We start from the raw sequence: 20000 nt of genomic DNA, 5'->3' as shown, positions 1-20000 counted from the left end.
CATAACTGTGGAATGCCAAATTCGAAGCAATGAATAGAAAATGACCTAAGAAAATCAGGCACACTAAGTGTTTTACAAATTTTTAAATTAACTGCACGAGACCAAGTGCAAGTAAAACACAATAGCCATACCTTAACATTTTCTTTCTCCAGTTTAACTGTAAAAGGACCTATATAATCAACGAAAATATTGCCGAAAGGTACAGCTGGTGGGTCTTCCCTGAATTCCATGTAACAGTTTTGATTTAAATTGACAGGTCATGTATTAAATCTTTTGCAGTGAACACATTGCCTCAAAATCTTTTTTACCAATGAAAAATTTCTAGGAATAAAATAGTGTCTTCTGAGTTCAGCGAGAACAGCATAGCACCCAGAATGAGCTAATTTATTATGAAAATCAAGTATAATTAACTTAGTTAAATGGCTGTCCCTAGATAAAATAGTAAATTTTTTCTCATTCTTAAATTTGCTCTTCACTCTCAAAATGCCATCGTTATCAACAAACACATTCAACTGAGAAACTATATCTGGTATATCCTTTACTGCAGAAAAACCTTTGGAAAAAATGTTCTAAAACATCAGCAAAGTGATTTTGTTGATCACTCAAAATCAAATGGACAGGAGCTAAAGAGAAAAAATTCTTTTCTTGTAACTTAACTTGCTTTCTCACTTTAGCTTTCCATTTGTATATGCATATTATACACCGACGATACAGCAAAACCAGTCTTTGGAAGCCTGAAAAATCAGAAATATTAACCAAGCATTCTCTCTTAGCTAAAGGAACATTAGAAATATTGATGTAATTTCCTGAAAGATAACCCTCTTTAGGAATAGTGAACTGCATTTCAGGTGTCCGAATACTAGTCAGGTCTGGGCCTGAAAGAAAACAAGATTTCATCAACAATTTATATGACGTGCACCTGGTTACCATATCTGCAGGATTCTCTTTGCCATTAATAAACCCAAATTGAACAGGATATGTTTCACAAAGTTTTTGTATGCTGCAAATTCTGTTCATTACAAAAGTAGAATATTGGTTCATTTTCTTAAGTTGAAGAGAAGAACTAATTAACCATTGCAGGGCACAAGAAGAATCTGAAAATAAATAAATCTTTGTCACCTCTATAGGTTTTATGCAACTTGGACCAGCAAGATCCAAATAAAGATCAATAGATTGTTCAACTCCTAAATTAATGGCGTGGATCTCTAAAGATGGTATGGATTTACCTTTCAATTGGGTATTAACCAACCGATTTTTAGCATTAACAAAGGTAAGTTTGCCAGACTCAACATTCAGTAGATAAATGACACACCCATATACGTCACAACTGGCATCAGTAAAAACAATTATGTTATACTCACCATCCCTTCGACCCACAAACCCAGTTACTTTAAGAGGGGGCGATGCATTACATTGCCTACAGATATTCCTCCAGTCTTTGAGCTGTTGAGTGTTAAGAGTCTGATCCCAATTCAAACCCTTTTGACACTGCAAATTATGCATATAAAGCCTACATTGGTTAAATAAAGGCAAGTTGAAACCAAATATATCAAACTGGGATGCAATGGACCTAAGAATTAATCTTTTAGTGTTAGCTCCTGGGTCAAGGTTAATTGGCCTAGTGAAAATATCATCCGAAAGTCTATACCATTCAAGCCCAAACAATTTATTGACTTCAGGAATAAGAACCAACTGATCTATGTCAGACTGCAGATCAATATCATTGGTTATCAGCTGCTGAGTTTCAAATTTAAAGGGTCTGAATATGTCATCTAACTGATTGTAGGCCCACCTCAGGTCATCAGAGGTGCTCATGGTAATAGCACCATTATCCATATATATTAAGGCATAAATAAGTTTCTTCAATTCATCAATTCTTGAATCATTACTGGAAGTTAAAATTAACATATAATATAAGGAAGCCATCAAAAGAAATGGGCTACACCGAATTCCAACTGAAAGCCTGACATTTTTATAGGCAACGGGAGTGTAATCACCTGCGCTAACATTCCGAAACCAAAAGAACAATAGTCTAGACTGATCAATTTCACTTAAAGCCAAAAAGCTTTTGATTTAGGTTAGGCCCAGCATACATACATTGATTATGTGACAATGACAGTTTCTTAAAGGATTCCTGCAAATTAGAAAGAAATACTATGCGACATTTCGTAGTTTCCCTTTCTGGCTTAAAAACTGGCATATAAGGTAAGAATGAGTAGTTAGGGTATTCAGCCTTAAATACTTCCAAGTCAAAAATTGGTTCAATAATTCCCATATTTAATTGCTCCTTTATGCAGTTATCCACCAACTGCAAGGAACCTTTCTTACGAAGTAATTTTTTCAAATTAGATTGAAGAATAGCCTTGGAAAGAGACTCATTTCTCGAAAGAAGGTGTGATACCTTCCCATTCCATAACAAGGGAATAACTATACGTCCATCACCTCTCGTGTGCAAATTTCTCAAAGTGTAGTCCACGAGAGAATTATTGAGCTGATTAGATTCCTCACTGTAAACTTTCTGATCATACTTCAAATAAAATTGGCTCTCCATATTCAGGATTTGATCAGTTGCTTCTTGCAGTTTCCTATCAATAATAGTTCCTTTATCTGAAAGTACAGTGAATGAACAATTTGTCGTCATGTCATTTAGCTCGTTAAATTCATCATTAATAGATACAGTAGTAGCTAGAAAATAAGAATGGCAAGGGATATTATAATATGTACCTTTTTCAGCATTAGAATTTCCGCCCCTTAGTGGTTTCGAGGCTAAACTGTCTTTACCATTAAGTGAAGTAAGATTAATTAGGAACCTATCAACATTCCCCATCAGCATTAATCCTGAAGTCGTCTCAATATACACAGACGAATTAGGACTCCCTATCACTACATCTTTTCCCAAAAGACAATGTGAAAAATATACTCCTAACAAAAACTGAAAGTCATCAATGCCTTGAGAATTGGCTGATAAAAGCTTGTCAGCAAATACAAAATTTTTACTCTGCATTATACCAACTACCTGACCAAGACAAGGTAAATTTAATTGCAGATTTATAGAGGGTACAACTAGAGCAGAAATAGCAAAGATTTCATTCCCCAGTTTTATAGGAACCTCAACAAGACTAGTAGAATATTCCTTTTGACCATTAAACTCTTTCAAAGTAAGTTTAACATTGGTAGTCAAAGACTTTAAATTACAAGAGGAAGCTAACTTGCTAGATATAAAAGTATTTTGTGATCCTGAATCCTTAAGACCCCTGTAAAGCTTATTTTGACCATTTACACAAAATGTGAAAGTAGGGAGAATTGAACCTGTGGTAACATTTGACAATACTGCTATCCCACTGCTTGCTTCCTTGGAAGACACTTCTTTACTATTACACCTGTCAGGACTAAGTTTCTCACAAAGATACTCCATGTGATACTGCGAACAATGTGAACAGGGTCTTCGAAATCTGAACTTACATGCCTTAGTGAAATTATTAAAATTACCACATTTTACACAACCTTTATGCAAATTTAATAAAGAAATTTTATCAGAAGGGGTAGCATACTTAGTACGCTTGTAATTTAAATGATCATTGTCAGAAATACCGGCCTTAGAACAAAAATTAAAAGCTTTGGCGGGAACAGTCTTAGTTTTAAGAGCCATGGTACTAGTCTTTTCCTTTAATGGCTTTGAATGAGTTACAACTTTATCCCTGACAGACAATTTACCTTTCGTCTGACCCTGATCATACCTTTCACATGCTGTAAAGAAATTATCTAAAATTTGCTGAAGTGATGGATGAGTCACATTAATGATATGAACCAGATGAGACTTAAATCTATCATTCATTGCAGACCAAACAAAATATCTAACAACCTCATAAACATCAATAAGCAAATATTTGAAATTTTCGACTATATTTCTAAGTTCTGATAAGAAGACAAAAGGATCCTCTCCTTCTTTGAGATTTAGGCAAGTAAATTTCTTAATTACAGCCGATTTTCGTAATTCAGTTGAGGCAAATGCCTTAGTCAATAAGTCTTTGGCATCGTTGTAACTTTGTTTGTCGGCCTCCAATGAGCCAAGTAAACATTTAGCCCTACCTTCTACTTGTTGTTTCAAAAGTAAGAGCAAGTCTCTATCTGGATAATTAAAACTCTGGGTCGCGGTTTCAAATTCTCTAATGAATTTCAAAAAATCCTCACCTTCCTTACTTTGGAATTTTGGCAGAGGAGCAGTGGGTTGCCTCAAAAGACTCCTAGCAATATCAGTAGTTAATGAAAGAGGAGGGCTTCCAGCATTTACACTTACATCCAACAAAGGCAAAATACCTGAAATTTTATCATGGTAAGACTGATACGCTGAAAGCTCAGCTTCCAAATCCTCCTCTCTAAATTCCCCTGAAAATTTTAAAGTCTGTATTTTAGAATCCAAGTCACTTAATCGCTTCCTATAATCCAGGAGAACACCTCGTTCAGATACTTTATCAGTATTATCTAATGAAGGGTACTGCGAGGAACGGTTGGCACAATCTGTAACCTTCTTCCTAATAATCTTACACTGACCAATTAGCACTACCAATTCAGCCATTATGACTACATATAAACAAAGAGGCACCAAAATATATAAAAAGTATGATTAATACAATATACAATGAAAATTTTCTAAACAAAGTAGTAAACACCACTTAATACAAATAACGTTATTACGAAGCGAAAACTTCAAAGGGATAAACAAAATATGAACCGCATAAATAGATAACAAAGAACTAAAAAATCAGTTGCCAAGTAAACGATAAACTCACTTACGAATTCGTAAAAAATGGTACACTGAACTCTTCTTAAAAAGCAAAAAAAGGGATTAAAGAATTAAGCAAAATATAACAACCCCTTCCAGGAAGAAACCTCTAACACGCCGCAATTCACGTCCTGTATCACGTACCTAACCTATAATGCTTTATCCTGTAACGGTCGCCATGTGCTAAACTTTAATTTACAGACACCAGGAATTAAAATAAGGATAATTAAAATGTGAAAAAAGTAAGTAATTTATTGTATTTGATAGATATCCTAATCCATTCAGGTGCTGATGCAGCAGCTAATACACAAAGTTGACCATCGTGAAGCAAAGGGGAACCGCAGTAATTCAGCTTCTTCCAAATACCTTAAATATTACCAAATGCCTAATTACATACTACACAATGATCGTATAAATACATATTCAAATCAAATTATTATGTGAAGCACGTATAACACTTGACATGTTGCATACCTTGGAAATCATATGTAAATAAATATAAACCCATAGTCCAAACTGGAGTCCACGAAGTACAATTCATGATATCCCTGAAAAGGGTACGAACTCGTTACAAAATTGAAAGGTATGTAAAAATAAAACTTATTGAAAAAAGTAAGCGATGATAATTGGAAGTTAAATTTACATGGGATAGCATTATCCCTCTAAATGATTTCGGATTGACATAAAAAACTCCCCCTGAGTTTTACACACCCACCGATATCATCCTGGGACGAAAACGAAGTGCGTGTAGAGATGGACTGCGATGAAAGAAAGCTTCTTCCTGGTTGGGATTAAACAGAGTTTACATGGCGATAATACTCTTCGTCACTTCAAAGGACATGTAGAAAGTGTTCTTGTCACGTTAACTGGGTAGCGGTACCAAGTGTATTCTTATATCAAGAATAGGAGCTCGAGTTACGAGACCCTTAGCGATGGAATGCTCCTTCGTAACTGACTTAAGTTTCCATCAACCTCAGGAAGAAAGCAAAGCATTAGTGGCTGGTTATGATAAAACCACAAAACGGCCGCTGGAAGGCAGTGAGCTGTTATCAACCATGGGGGTAGTTAAATACTTGAAACTAAGCTAATTGTCGTCCAGTGACCATGCTACTTAAAAAAAAATATAATATATAATAAAAAAATACAACAAAATATAATATATAATAAAAAATAATATAAAAATTCCATTTGGAATTTCAGTATACTGCAGGGGAACGAATACAAAAAGATTTTTTGGATTTACCAAATAAATTATTTACACTACATACAAATTTAAATTTATCAGTTTATAAATTCAACATTTCAGATGTTTTTCTCCTGCTTTCCACAGCAGCCTTTCTTTTAGGCCTCTCAGAAGCTGGTGATAATTTGTCAATGTTGTGCAAATCATTTGACTTTAGGTCCACATCATCGTCTAAGGAAAGATAAGGTATCAGATTATTAACATGGAGTTTACAAACTTGTCTGGTACGGCCTTTGAAAACTATTGCATGTGTAGTTTCCCCAATATCATTTGTGAAAGTTTCCTTTATTCGACCTAGAGGATAATTGTTAATCTTCGTATTATCTTCCTTAATTAAAACAATGTCACCTGCTTTTAGAGGATTATGAGTAACACGGCGATATCTACCCTTTCTATCAACCGCTTGGCTTAAAAGGGTCTGCATAAACTCATGATGGCAAATATCTAAAAGTTTACTCATAATTTTAGACAACTGTTCAAATTTATTAGTAGTTCCACAAGGAACAAATTCTTCATCCTCAGGTAAAGGTGATAAATCTGGAATGATATTGAGGGAAGAAAGCTCATACCCTCTTATTAACATTTCGGGAGTTATTGGTTCAGGAAGGTCTTCCGCTTCACTATCCCTAAGAGCCTCTTTAAAAGATATTGGCCGTTTGTTTACCAAGTGTACAACTTGACATACAGTAAATTCAAAATCAAAGAAAGAAAGAATATTGTTCTTGATGGACCCATATAGAAGCCTCTTAACTTAACATAAACTTCGACCATGGACCCTAACTGACTACACCCTTTAAAATACTGTTGAAAACTCAAAAGTGTAACACCTCTCTCCTCAAAATACAATTGAGAGTGGGGATCATTAAAAAATGAAGTTATAACATTAGCTCCTGCAACTATTTGTGACCCTAGGTCACTAATGCATAACTGTGGAATGCCAAATTCGAAGCAATGAATAGAAAATGACCTAAGAAAATCAGGCACACTAAGTGTTTTACAAATTTTCAAATTAACTGCACGAGACCAAGTGCAAGTAAAACACAATAGCCATACCTTAACATTTTCTTTCTCCAGTTTAACTGTAAAAGGACCTATATAATCAACGAAAATATTGCCGAAAGGTACAGCTGGTGGGTCTTCCCTGAATTCCATGTAACAGTTTTGATTTAAATTGACAGGTCATGTATTAAATCTTTTGCAGTGAACACATTGCCTCAAAATCTTTTTTACCAATGAAAAATTTCTAGGAATAAAATAGTGTCTTCTGAGTTCAGCGAGAACAGCATAGCACCCAGAATGAGCTAATTTATTATGAAAATCAAGTATAATTAACTTAGTTAAATGGCTGTCCCTAGATAAAATAGTAAATTTTTTCTCATTCTTAAATTTGCTCTTCACTCTCAAAATGCCATCGTTATCAACAAACACATTCAACTGAGAAACTATATCTGGTATATCCTTTACTGCAGAAAAACCTTTGGAAAAAATGTTCTAAAACATCAGCAAAGTGATTTTGTTGATCACTCAAAATCAAATGGACAGGAGCTAAAGAGAAAAAATTCTTTTCTTGTAACTTAACTTGCTTTCTCACTTTAACTTTCCATTTGTATATGCATATTATACACCGACGATACAGCAAAACCAGTCTTTGGAAGCCTGAAAAATCAGAAATATTAACCAAGCATTCTCTCTTAGCTAAAGGAACGTTAGAAATATTGATGTAATTTCCTGAAAGATAACCCTCTTTAGGAATAGTGAACTGCATTTCAGGTGTCCGAATACTAGTCAGGTCTGGGCCTGAAAGAAAACAAGATTTCATCAACAATTTATATGACGTGCACCTGGTTACCATATCTGCAGGATTCTCTTTGCCATTAATAAACCCAAATTGAACAGGATATGTTTCACAAAGTTTTTGTATGCTGCAAATTCTGTTCATTACAAAAGTAGAATATTGGTTCATTTTCTTAAGTTGAAGAGAACAACTAATTAACCATTGCAGGGCACAAGAAGAATCTGAAAATAAATAAATCTTTGTCACCTTTATAGGTTTTATGCAACTTGGACCAGCAAGATCCAAATAAAGATCAATAGATTGTTCAACTCCTAAATTAATGGCGTGGATCTCTAAAGATGGTATGGATTTACCTTTCAATTGGGTATTAACCAACCGATTTTTAGCATTAACAAAGGTAAGTTTGCCAGACTCAACATTCAGTAGATAAATGACACACCCATATATGTCACAACTGGCATCAGTAAAAACAATTATGTTATACTCACCATCCCTTCGACCCACAAACCCAGTTACTTTAAGAGGGGGCGATGCATTACATTGCCTACAGATATTCCTCCAGTCTTTGAGCTGTTGAGTGTTAAGAGTCTGATCCCAATTCAAACCCTTTTGACACTGCAAATTATGCATATAAAGCCTACATTGGTTAAATAAAGGCAAGTTGAAACCAAATATATCAAACTGGGATGCAATGGACCTAAGAATTAATCGTTTAGTGTTAGCTCCTGGATCAAGGTTGATTGGCCTAGTGAAAATATCATCCGAAAGTCTATACCATTCAAGCCCAAACAATTTATTGACTTCAGGAATAAGAACCAACTGATCTATGTCAGACTGCAGATCAATATCATTGGTTATCAGCTGCTGAGTTTCAAATTTAAAGGGTCTGAATATGTCATCTAACTGATTGTAGGCCCACCTCAGGTCATCAGAGGTGCTCATGGTAATAGCACCATTATCCATATATATTAAGGCATAAATAAGTTTCTTCAATTCATCAATTCTTGAATCATTACTGGAAGTTAAAATTAACATATAATATAAGGAAGCCATCAAAAGAAATGGGCTACACCGAATTCCAACTGAAAGCCTGACATTTTTATAGGCAACGGGAGTGTAATCACCTGCGCTAACATTCCGAAACCAAAAGAACAATAGTCTAGACTGATCAATTTCACTTAAAGCCAAAAAGCTTTTGATTTAGGTTAGGCCCAGCATACATACATTGATTATGTGACAATGACAGTTTCTTAAAGGATTCCTGCAAATTAGAAAGAAATACTATGCGACATTTCGTAGTTTCCCTTTCTGGCTTAAAAACTGGCATATAAGGTAAGAATGAGTAGTTAGGGTATTCAGCCTTAAATACTTCCAAGTCAAAAATTGGTTCAATAATTCCCATATTTAATTGCTCCTTTATGCAGTTATCCACCAACTGCAAGGAACCTTTCTTACGAAGTAATTTTTTCAAATTAGATTGAAGAATAGCCTTGGAAAGAGACTCATTTCTCGAAAGAAGGTGTGATACCTTCCCATTCCATAACAAGGGAATAACTATACGTCCATCACCTCTCGTGTGCAAATTTCTCAAAGTGTAGTCCACGAGAGAATTATTGAGCTGATTAGATTCCTCACTGTAAACTTTCTGATCATACTTCAAATAAAATTGGCTCTCCATATTCAGGATTTGATCAGTTGCTTCTTGCAGTTTCCTATCAATAATAGTTCCTTTATCTGAAAGTACAGTGAATGAACAATTTGTCGTCATGTCATTTAGCTCGTTAAATTCATCATTAATAGATACAGTAGTAGCTATAAAATAAGAATGGCAAGGGATATTATAATATGTACCTTTTTCAGCATTAGAATTTCCGCCCCTTAGTGGTTTCGAGGCTAAACTGTCTTTACCATTAAGTGAAGTAAGATTAATTAGGAACCTATCAACATTCCCCATCAGCATTAATCCTGAAGTCGTCTCAATATACACAGACGAATTAGGACTCCCTACCACTACATCTTTTCCCAAAAGACAATGTGAAAAATATACTCCTAACAAAAACTGAAAGTCATCAATGCCTTGAGAATTGGCTGATAAAAGCTTGTCAGCAAATACAAAATTTTTACTCTGCATTATACCAACTACCTGACCAAGACAAGGTAAATTTAATTGCAGATTTATAGAGGGTACAACTAGAGCAGAAATAGCAAAGATTTCATTCCCCAGTTTTATAGGAACCTCAACAAGACTAGTAGAATATTCCTTTTGACCATTAAACTCTTTCAAAGTAAGTTTAACATTGGTAGTCAAAGACTTTAAATTACAAGAGGAAGCTAACTTGCTAGATATAAAAGTATTTTGTGATCCTGAATCCTTAAGACCCCTGTAAAGCTTATTTTGACCATTTACACAAAATGTGAAAGTAGGGAGAATTGAACCTGTGGTAACATTTGACAATACTGCTATCCCACTGCTTGCTTCCTTGGAAGACACTTCTTTACTATTACACCTGTCAGGACTAAGTTTCTCACAAAGATACTCCATGTGATACTGCGAACAATGTGAACAGGGTCTTCGAAATCTGAACTTACATGCCTTAGTGAAATTATTAAAATTACCACATTTTACACAACCTTTATGCAAATTTAATAAAGAAATTTTATCAGAAGGGGTAGCATACTTAGTACGCTTGTAATTTAAATGATCATTGTCAGAAATACCGGCCTTAGAACAAAAATTAAAAGCTTTGGCGGGAACAGTCTTAGTTTTAAGAGCCATGGTACTAGTCTTTTCCTTTAATGGCTTTGAATGAGTTACAACTTTATCCCTGACAGACAATTTACCTTTCGTCTGACCCTGATCATACCTTTCACATGCTGTAAAGAAATTATCTAAAATTTGCTGAAGTGATGGATGAGTCACATTAGTGATATGAACCAGATGAGACTTAAATCTATCATTCATTGCAGACCAAACAAAATATCTAACAACCTCATAAACATCAATAAGCAAATATTTGAAATTTTCGACTATATTTCTAAGTTCTGATAAGAAGACAAAAGGATCCTCTCCTTCTTTGAGATTTAGGCAAGAAAATTTCTTAATTACAGCCGATTTTCGTAATTCAGTTGAGGCAAATGCCTTAGTCAATAAGTCTTTGGCATCGTTGTAACTTTGTTTGTCGGCCTCCAATGAGCCAAGTAAACATTTAGCCCTACCTTCTACTTGTTGTTTCAAAAGTAAGAGCAAGTCTCTATCTGGATAATCAAAACTCTGGGTCGCGGTTTCAAATTCTCTAATGAATTTCAAAAAATCCTCACCTTCCTTACTTTGGAATTTTGGCAGAGGAGCAGTGGGTTGCCTCAAAAGACTCCTAGCAATATCAGTAGTTAATGAAAGAGGAGGGCTTCCAGCATTTACACTTACATCCAACAAAGGCAAAATACCTGAAATTTTATCATGGTAAGACTGATACGCTGAAAGCTCAGCTTCCAAATCCTCCTCTCTAAATTCCCCTGAAAATTTTAAAGTCTGTATTTTAGAATCCAAGTCACTTAATCGCTTCCTATAATCCAGGAGAACACCTCGTTCAGATACTTTATCAGTATTATCTAATGAAGGGTACTGCGAGGAACGGTTGGCACAATCTGTAACCTTCTTCCTAATAATCTTACACTGACCAATTAGCACTACCAATTCAGCCATTATGACTACAAATAAACAAAGAGGCACCAAAATATATAAAAAGTATGATTAATACAATATACAATGAAAATTTTCTAAACAAAGTAGTAAACACCACCTAATACAAATAACGTTATTACGAAGCGAAAACTTCAAAGGGATAAACAAAATATGAACCGCATAAATAGATAACAAAGAACTATAAATCAGTTGCCAAGTAAACGATAAACTCACTTACGAATTCGTAAAAAATGGTACACTGAACTCTTCTTAAAAAGCAAAAAAAGGGATTAAAGAATTAAGCAAATTATAACAACCCCTTCCAGGAAGAAACCTCTAACACGCCGCAATTCACGTCCTGTATCACGTACCTAACCTATAATGCTTTATCCTGTAACGGTCGCCATGTGCTAAACTTTAATTTACAGACACCAGGAATTAAAATAAGGATAATTAAAATGTGAAAAAAGTAAGTAATTTATTGTATTTGATAAATATCCTAATCCATTCAGGTGCTGATGCAGCAGCTAATACACAAAGTTGACCATCGTGAAGCAAGGGGGAACCGCAGTAATTCAGCTTCTTCCAAATACCTTAAATATTACCAAATGCCTAATTACATACTACACAATGATCGTATAAATACATATTCAATTCAAATTATTATGTGAAGCACGTATAACACTTGACATGTTGCATACCTTGGAAATCATATGTAAATAAATATAAACCCATAGTCCAAACTGGAGTCCACGAAGTACAATTCATGATATCCCTGAAAAGGGTACGAACTCGTTACAAAATTGAAAGGTATATAAAAATAAAACTTATTGAAAAAAGTAAGCGATGATAATTGGAAGTTAAATTTACATGGGATAGCATTATCCCTCTAAATGATTTCGGATTGACATAAAAAACTCCCCCTGAGTTTTACACACCCACCGATATCATCCTGGGACGAAAACGAAGTACGTGTAGAGATGGACTGCGATGAAAGAAAGCTTCTTCCTGGTTGGGATTAAACAGAGTTTACATGGCGATAATACTCTTCGTCACTTCAAAGGACATGTAGAAAGTGTTCTTGTCACCTTAACTGGGTAGCGGTACCAAGTGTATTCTTATATCAAGAATAGGAGCTCGAGTTACGAGACCCTTAGCGATGGAATGCTCCTTCGTAACTGACTTAAGTTTCCATCAACCTCAGGAAGAAAGCAAAGCATTAGTGGCTGGTTATGATAAAACCACAAAACGGCCGCTGGAAGGCAGTGAGCTGTTATCAACCAAGGGGGTAGTTAAATACTTGAAACTAAGCTAATTGTCGTCCAGTGACCATGCTACTTAAAAAAAAATATAATATATAATAAAAAAATACAACAAAATATAATATATAATAAAAAATAATATAAAAATTCCATTTGGAATTTCAGTATACTGCAGGGGAACGAATACAAAAAGATTTTTTGGATTTACCAAATAAATTATTTACACTACATACAAATTTAAATTTATCAGTTTATAAATTCAACATTTCAGATGTTTTTCTCCTGCTTTCCACAGCAGCCTTTCTTTTAGGCCTCTCAGAAGCTGGTGATAATTTGTCAATGTTGTGCAAATCATTTGACTTTAGGTCCACATCATCGTCTAAGGAAAGATAAGGTATCAGATTATTAACATGGAGTTTACAAACTTGTCTGGTACGGCCTTTGAAAACTATTGCATGTGTAGTTTCCCCAATATCATTTGTGAAAGTTTCCTTTATTCGACCTAGAGGATAATTGTTAATCTTCGTATTATCTTCCTTAATTAAAACAATGTCACCTGCTTTTAGAGGATTATGAGTAACACGGCGATATCTACCCTTTCTATCAACCGCTTGGCTTAAAAGGGTCTGCATAAACTCATGATGGCAAATATCTAAAAGTTTACTCATAATTTTAGACAACTGTTCAAATTTATTAGTAGTTCCACAAGGAACAAATTCTTCATCCTCAGGTAAAGGTGATAAATCTGGAATGATATTGAGGGAAGAAAGCTCATACCCTCTTATTAACATTTCGGGAGTTATTGGTTCAGGAAGGTCTTCCGCTTCACTATCCCTAAGAGCCTCTTTAAAAGATATTGGCCGTTTGTTTCCCAAGTGTACAACTTGACATACAGTAAATTCAAAATCAAAGAAAGAAAGAATATTGTTCTTGATGGACCCATATAGAAGCCTCTTAACTTAACATAAACTTCGACCATGGACCCTAACTGACTACACCCTTTAAAATACTGTTGAAAACTCAAAAGTGTAACACCTCTCTCCTCAAAATACAATTGAGAGTGGGGATCATTAAAAAATGAAGTTATAACATTAGCTCCTGCAACTATTTGTGACCCTAGGTCACTAATGCATAACTGTGGAATGCCAAATTCGAAGCAATGAATAGAAAATGACCTAAGAAAATCAGGCACACTAAGTGTTTTACAAATTTTCAAATTAACTGCACGAGACCAAGTGCAAGTAAAACACAATAGCCATACCTTAACATTTTCTTTCTCCAGTTTAACTGTAAAAGGACCTATATAATCAACGAAAATATTGCCGAAAGGTACAGCTGGTGGGTCTTCCCTGAATTCCATGTAACAGTTTTGATTTAAATTGACAGGTCATGTATTAAATCTTTTGCAGTGAACACATTGCCTCAAAATCTTTTTTACCAATGAAAAATTTCTAGGAATAAAATAGTGTCTTCTGAGTTCAGCGAGAACAGCATAGCACCCAGAATGAGCTAATTTATTATGAAAATCAAGTATAATTAACTTAGTTAAATGGCTGTCCCTAGATAAAATAGTAAATTTTTTCTCATTCTTAAATTTGCTCTTCACTCTCAAAATGCCATCGTTATCAACAAACACATTCAACTGAGAAACTATATCTGGTATATCCTTTACTGCAGAAAAACCTTTGGAAAAAATGTTCTAAAACATCAGCAAAGTGATTTTGTTGATCACTCAAAATCAAATGGACAGGAGCTAAAGAGAAAAAATTCTTTTCTTGTAACTTAACTTGCTTTCTCACTTTAGCTTTCCATTTGTATATGCATATTATACACCGACGATACAGCAAAACCAGTCTTTGGAAGCCTGAAAAATCAGAAATATTAACCAAGCATTCTCTCTTAGCTAAAGGAACATTAGAAATATTGATGTAATTTCCTGAAAGATAACCCTCTTTAGGAATAGTGAACTGCATTTCAGGTGTCCGAATACTAGTCAGGTCTGGGCCTGAAAGAAAACAAGATTTCATCAACAATTTATATGACGTGCACCTGGTTACCATATCTGCAGGATTCTCTTTGCCATTAATAAACCCAAATTGAACAGGATATGTTTCACAAAGTTTTTGTATGCTGCAAATTCTGTTCATTACAAAAGTAGAATATTGGTTCATTTTCTTAAGTTGAAGAGAAGAACTAATTAACCATTGCAGGGCACAAGAAGAATCTGAAAATAAATAAATCTTTGTCACCTTTATAGGTTTTATGCAACTTGGACCAGCAAGATCCAAATAAAGATCAATAGATTGTTCAACTCCTAAATTAATGGCGTGGATCTCTAAAGATGGTATGGATTTACCTTTCAATTGGGTATTAACCAACCGATTTTTAGCATTAACAAAGGTAAGTTTGCCAGACTCAACATTCAGTAGATAAATGACACACCCATATATGTCACAACTGGCATCAGTAAAAACAATTATGTTATACTCACCATCCCTTCGACCCACAAACCCAGTTACTTTAAGAGGGGGCGATGCATTACATTGCCTACAGATATTCCTCCAGTCTTTGAGCTGTTGAGTGTTAAGAGTCTGATCCCAATTCAAACCCTTTTGACACTGCAAATTATGCATATAAAGCCTACATTGGTTAAATAAAGGCAAGTTGAAACCAAATATATCAAACTGGGATGCAATGGACCTAAGAATTAATCTTTTAGTGTTAGCTCCTGGGTCAAGGTTAATTGGCCTAGTGAAAATATCATCCGAAAGTCTATACCATTCAAGCCCAAACAATTTATTGACTTCAGGAATAAGAACCAACTGATCTATGTCAGACTGCAGATCAATATCATTGGTTATCAGCTGCTGAGTTTCAAATTTAAAGGGTCTGAATATGTCATCTAACTGATTGTAGGCCCACCTCAGGTCATCAGAGGTGCTCATGGTAATAGCACCATTATCCATATATATTAAGGCATAAATAAGTTTCTTCAATTCATCAATTCTTGAATCATTACTGGAAGTTAAAATTAACATATAATATAAGGAAGCCATCAAAAGAAATGGGCTACACCGAATTCCAACTGAAAGCCTGACATTTTTATAGGCAACAGGAGTGTAATCACCTGCGCTAACATTCCGAAACCAAAAGAACAATAGTCTAGACTGATCAATTTCACTTAAAGCCAAAAAGCTTTTGATTTAGGTTAGGCCCAGCATACATACATTGATTATGTGACAATGACAGTTTCTTAAAGGATTCCTGCAAATTAGAAAGAAATACTATGCGACATTTCGTAGTTTCCCTTTCTGGCTTAAAAACTGGCATATAAGGTAAGAATGAGTAGTTAGGGTATTCAGCCTTAAATACTTCCAAGTCAAAAATTGGTTCAATAATTCCCATATTTAATTGCTCCTTTATGCAGTTATCCACCAACTGCAAGGAACCTTTCTTACGAAGTAATTTTTTCAAATTAGATTGAAGAATAGCCTTGGAAAGAGACTCATTTCTCGAAAGAAGGTGTGATACCTTCCCATTCCATAACAAGGGAATAACTATACGTCCATCACCTCTCGTGTGCAAATTTCTCAAAGTGTAGTCCACGAGAGAATTATTGAGCTGATTAGATTCCTCACTGTAAACTTTCTGATCATACTTCAAATAAAATTGGCTCTCCATATTCAGGATTTGATCAGTTGCTTCTTGCAGTTTCCTATCAATAATAGTTCCTTTATCTGAAAGTACAGTGAATGAACAATTTGTCGTCATGTCATTTAGCTCGTTAAATTCATCATTAATAGATACAGTAGTAGCTAGAAAATAAGAATGGCAAGGGATATTATAATATGTACCTTTTTCAGCATTAGAATTTCCGCCCCTTAGTGGTTTCGAGGCTAAACTGTCTTTACCATTAAGTGAAGTAAGATTAATTAGGAACCTATCAACATTCCCCATCAGCATTAATCCTGAAGTCGTCTCAATATACACAGACGAATTAGGACTCCCTATCACTACATCTTTTCCCAAAAGACAATGTGAAAAATATACTCCTAACAAAAACTGAAAGTCATCAATGCCTTGAGAATTGGCTGATAAAAGCTTGTCAGCAAATACAAAATTTTTACTCTGCATTATACCAACTACCTGACCAAGACAAGGTAAATTTAATTGCAGATTTATAGAGGGTACAACTAGAGCAGAAATAGCAAAGATTTCATTCCCCAGTTTTATAGGAACCTCAACAAGACTAGTAGAATATTCCTTTTGACCATTAAACTCTTTCAAAGTAAGTTTAACATTGGTAGTCAAAGACTTTAAATTACAAGAGGAAGCTAACTTGCTAGATATAAAAGTATTTTGTGATCCTGAATCCTTAAGACCCCTGTAAAGCTTATTTTGACCATTTACACAAAATGTGAAAGTAGGGAGAATTGAACCTGTGGTAACATTTGACAATACTGCTATCCCACTGCTTGCTTCCTTGGAAGACACTTCTTTACTATTACACCTGTCAGGACTAAGTTTCTCACAAAGATACTCCATGTGATACTGCGAACAATGTGAACAGGGTCTTCGAAATCTGAACTTACATGCCTTAGTGAAATTATTAAAATTACCACATTTTACACAACCTTTATGCAAATTTAATAAAGAAATTTTATCAGAAGGGGTAGCATACTTAGTACGCTTGTAATTTAAATGATCATTGTCAGAAATACCGGCCTTGGAACAAAAATTAAAAGCTTTGGCGGGAACAGTCTTAGTTTTAAGAGCCATGGTACTAGTCTTTTCCTTTAATGGCTTTGAATGAGTTACAACTTTATCCCTGACAGACAATTTACCTTTCGTCTGACCCTGATCATACCTTTCACATGCTGTAAAGAAATTATCTAAAATTTGCTGAAGTGATGGATGAGTCACATTAGTGATATGAACCAGATGAGACTTAAATCTATCATTCATTGCAGACCAAACAAAATATCTAACAACCTCATAAACATCAATAAGCAAATATTTGAAATTTTCGACTATATTTCTAAGTTCTGATAAGAAGACAAAAGGATCCTCTCCTTCTTTGAGATTTAGGCAAGTAAATTTCTTAATTACAGCCGATTTTCGTAATTCAGTTGAGGCAAATGCCTTAGTCAATAAGTCTTTGGCATCGTTGTAACTTTGTTTGTCGGCCTCCAATGAGCCAAGTAAACATTTAGCCCTACCTTCTACTTGTTGTTTCAAAAGTAAGAGCAAGTCTCTATCTGGATAATTAAAACTCTGGGTCGCGGTTTCAAATTCTCTAATGAATTTCAAAAAATCCTCACCTTCCTTACTTTGGAATTTTGGCAGAGGAGCAGTGGGTTGCCTCAAAAGACTCCTAGCAATATCAGTAGTTAATGAAAGAGGAGGGCTTCCAGCATTTACACTTACATCCAACAAAGGCAAAATACCTGAAATTTTATCATGGTAAGACTGATACGCTGAAAGCTCAGCTTCCAAATCCTCCTCTCTAAATTCCCCTGAAAATTTTAAAGTCTGTATTTTAGAATCCAAGTCACTTAATCGCTTCCTATAATCCAGGAGAACACCTCGTTCAGATACTTTATCAGTATTATCTAATGAAGGGTACTGCGAGGAACGGTTGGCACAATCTGTAACCGTCTTCCTAATAATCTTACACTGACCAATTAGCACTACCAATTCAGCCATTATGACTACAAATAAACAAAGAGGCACCAAAATATATAAAAAGTATGATTAATACAATATACAATGAAAATTTTCTAAACAAAGTAGTAAACACCACTTAATACAAATAACGTTATTACGAAGCGAAAACTTCAAAGGGATAAACAAAATATGAACCGCATAAATAGATAACAAAGAACTATAAATCAGTTGCCAAGTAAACGATAAACTCACTTACGAATTCGTAAAAAATGGTACACTGAACTCTTCTTAAAAAGCAAAAAAAGGGATTAAAGAATTAAGCAAATTATAACAACCCCTTCCAGGAAGAAACCTCTAACACCCCGCAATTCACGTCCTGTATCACGTACCTAACCTATAATGCTTTATCCTGTAACGGTCGCCATGTGCTAAACTTTAATTTACAGACACCAGGAATTAAAATAAGGATAATTAAAATGTGAAAAAAGTAAGTAATTTATTGTATTTGATAAATATCCTAATCCATTCAGGTGCTGATGCAGCAGCTAATACACAAAGTTGACCATCGTGAAGCAAGGGGGAACCGCAGTAATTCAGCTTCTTCCAAATACCTTAAATATTACCAAATGCCTAATTACATACTACACAATGATCGTATAAATACATATTCAAATCAAATTATTATGTGAAGCACGTATAACACTTGACATGTTGCATACCTTGGAAATCATATGTAAATAAATATAAACCCATAGTCCAAACTGGAGTCCACGAAGTACAATTCATGATATCCCTGAAAAGGGTACGAACTCGTTACAAAATTGAAAGGTATGTAAAAATAAAACTTATTGAAAAAAGTAAGCGATGATAATTGGAAGTTAAATTTACATGGGATAGCATTATCCCTCTAAATGATTTCGGATTGACATAAAAAACTCCCCCTGAGTTTTACACACCCACCGATATCATCCTGGGACGAAAACGAAGTACGTGTAGAGATGGACTGCGATGAAAGAAAGCTTCTTCCTGGTTGGGATTAAACAGAGTTTACATGGCGATAATACTCTTCGTCACTTCAAAGGACATGTAGAAAGTGTTCTTGTCACGTTAACTGGGTAGCGGTACCAAGTGTATTCTTATATCAAGAATAGGAGCTCGAGTTACGAGACCCTTAGCGATGGAATGCTCCTTCGTAACTGGCTTAAGTTTCCATCAACCTCAGGAAGAAAGCAAAGCATTAGTGGCTGGTTATGATAAAACCACAAAACGGCCCACGGAAGGCAGTGAGCTGTTATCAACATGGGGGTAGTTAAATACTTGAAACTAAACTAATTGTCTTCCAGTGACCATGCTACTCAAAACAAAATATAATATATAATAAAAAAAATACAAAAAAAATAACATAATAAAAAACTAATTAAAAATTCCATTTGGAATTTCAGTACACACACATATATATATATATATATATATATATATATATATATATATATATATATATATATATATATATATGTATATATATATATATATATATATATATATATATATATATATGTATATATATA

The 20000-nt window shown here is 34.6% G+C and overlaps 1 long non-coding RNA gene across 1 annotated transcript; it reads right to left on the bottom strand.

Moving 5' to 3' along the window:
- Nucleotides 1–18916: 18916 nt before the first annotated feature.
- Nucleotides 18917–19671, bottom strand: LOC137655071 (uncharacterized). The gene is made up of 3 exons (XR_011046797.1): nt 19393–19671; nt 19152–19225; nt 18917–19043 (listed from the first exon to the last, which is right to left on the bottom strand). It is a non-coding gene; the product is annotated as an uncharacterized lncRNA (long non-coding RNA).
- Nucleotides 19672–20000: the final 329 nt, after the last annotated feature.

The sequence above is a fragment of the Palaemon carinicauda genome, chromosome 16 (genome assembly GCF_036898095.1).
Source record: "Palaemon carinicauda isolate YSFRI2023 chromosome 16, ASM3689809v2, whole genome shotgun sequence".
Lineage (NCBI taxonomy): Eukaryota > Metazoa > Arthropoda > Malacostraca > Decapoda > Palaemonidae > Palaemon > Palaemon carinicauda.
The sequence above is the reverse complement of the archived record's forward strand: the minus strand, read 5'-3'. Positions and strand labels throughout refer to the sequence as shown.